General features: G+C 46.8%; 1 pseudogene; it reads right to left on the bottom strand.

The window, feature by feature from the left end:
* The window catches only part of LOC120908166, a 9,143-nt pseudogene that overhangs the window by 3,088 nt on the left and 3,555 nt on the right, over positions 1-2,500 (bottom strand).

The raw sequence follows: 2,500 nt of genomic DNA, 5'->3' as shown, positions 1-2,500 counted from the left end.
CCATGAAGCACTGTTAAAAGCATTAGTAACATCTAATGTAACAACTGCACAATACCGTCCACTGTATCTGTTTCTACTTCTAGCTACCGAAACAATGTCCACTACCCGTTGAATCGCATCAACTGTAGATCGACGACTTCTGAAACCAAATTGGTCGTCAGACAGTCCGTTGACCTCCTCGATGTGTGCATTTAGCCGTTGCACTATGATGCGTTCTAAACCTTTACCTGCCCCGTCTAGTAGACAAATGGGGCGAACTGAACCGGTTCCCTGGTGGTTTGTTCGGCTTCGGTATTAACACCAACCTCTGCCTTTTCCACTCATCGGGGAACTTCGCGTTCTCTAAACAGCCTTGGTAAACCCTGCAAAATGCATCGGTTGCAGTCAACATACCAACTTTCAGCGCCTCATTCGGGATACCATCTGGTCCCGGCGCCTTCTTGTTGGGTAGTCTCCTGGCAACCGCAAGAATCTCATCATTAGTTACCCTTTCAAACTCTCGTGGCTGATCGATACGATATTCAGGCCACACCGTGTTTGGGTGAGTAGGAAAAGCTCGCTCACCACTTCCCTAAACTCGTCCAATGTCATGGTTCGGGGTCCATCGAACCTCGGCCACTTTCTTGAACGTATGATATACAATACCAAATGATGCGTTGTTCGCTGTTCCCAGGAACTCTTTCCACTTCCTCTGTCGGGTATGCTTGATCAATCGCTTGAGGGCATTCCGTGCCACCTTGAACTCGTCCCTAAAAGTAGAATAGAGATCAGTATTAAAAGCTCTTTGCGCTAATCGATCGCGGTGTTTGCACTCTTTGCGAAGTGCCTCAATCTCTAACGTCCACCAAAATGCACTCTTGTTAGAGTGTACCTCTTACGTTTAGTCATCGTCGCATTACACGCCGTGACAAGTATACGCATTAAGTCTTCGCTTGTTGTGACCTCGGTCTCAAAAGCGGCTTGCATCATAACTTCAAATATATCTTTGCTAAAATACTTGATGCTCCATCCCGTTATGGGTCGGGACAGATTACGCACGCTTTGCGTCTCAAGATCTATTCGTATTGCACGATGATCAGAGTTCATATAGCTAGATAACACCTCCCACTTAAATGATCTTGCTACGGTTCGGCTCGCAAAAGTAAGATCAACTACTGACGTGCGCCCTGGTCCAACATAAGTTGGGGTGCTGCCGTCGTTCAATAAAATTGCGTCAATCTGCGCAAAGGTTGATAAAACCAACTCACCTCTTCGTTTCTGGGTTTCTCCACGCTCGCCAAGTTGGTTGTTCCAACTTGATGACCAAGCGTTGAAGTCCCCCGATAACGAATTTGTGGATACCGGTTACGGCCATTACCGTGTTATCCAACATGTTCTGGAACTCTTCCATACTAAATCTAGGTGGCGCGTAAACGCTAACCACTCGCATATCACCTATGTCAACTATCATTAAACCCTTCAGAGCCTTACTGACTACCTTAACTGGTAAGTCCGCGTTAACCACTACCGCTGCTGTGTTATCGTCATTGCGTAACACTTTGACGTTGGTTGTTGCCAGATACGGATCTGCAATCAACACTATATCCGCAGATTCTTCCCTAATCGTTTGCCACATTAATTGAAATGCAGCATAACTATGATTCTGGTTATGTTGTAGCAACCTAACCATTATTATCTAATCGTTCGCCTACGGGGACACATATAACTGCCCGTTGCGTGAAGGTTCTGTGACCTCGTACCGCAATCCAAACACTTGACAGAGTTGGTACAAGCTTGCTTCTTGTGTCCACTCAAACCGCATTTCCAGCACAGATTACTTCTGTCTGGTTCCCTACAATGGTAGCTCGTATGGCCTACCTTCCAACACTTATAGCATTTCTGCTCTTCCATAACCTCGCGGATATGGCATATCGACCAACCAACTTTCAGCTTTCCCAAATTCAAGAAGCTTTGAAAGTCTGGCAGCGATACGTTGATCCGTGCCCACTGCGTACCGGCCGCGCGGCCTTTCTTCATTTTGATACGATCTGTTTCTATCTCGATGTTGAGCTGTGCTTTGACAGACTCCGCAACCTCCTCTGGGGTGGTAATTTCATCGAGATGCATGATCTCAATCATTTTAGAAGGAGCTAGCGTTCTCACTGACGCCTTGCCCTTCACCGCTTCCTTAACCTTTGGGGCAATTGCACTAGCAGAACTACCCTGCTTAAGTTCTAGCAACATGCCTCCATTCTGGGCCCGTCGGACCTTAGAGATTGTCTCTCCAACCGATTTAAGAGCATCGGACTGCTTCATTTCCTTGAGCAATTTCGCCAGCTCCTCGGAAGTGCAGTCCGATATCAGCAGAGCCTCAGGCCGCTTCCTGGGCTTATTCTGCTTCTTCTTGCTCTTCTTCTTCTTCCTCTTATTAATTCTACCCTCATTAATATTCGGTCCGTTTCTCGGACTTGGAATATTTTCCACCGCTTCCCTAACAGAGGTCAACCTCGATGGTTGTTGT

Source organism: Anopheles arabiensis (assembly GCF_016920715.1).
Source record: "Anopheles arabiensis isolate DONGOLA chromosome X unlocalized genomic scaffold, AaraD3 X_pericentromeric_contig0033, whole genome shotgun sequence".
In the NCBI taxonomy this organism is placed as follows: domain Eukaryota; kingdom Metazoa; phylum Arthropoda; class Insecta; order Diptera; family Culicidae; genus Anopheles; species Anopheles arabiensis.
This window is presented reverse-complemented; position numbering and strand designations above follow the sequence as displayed.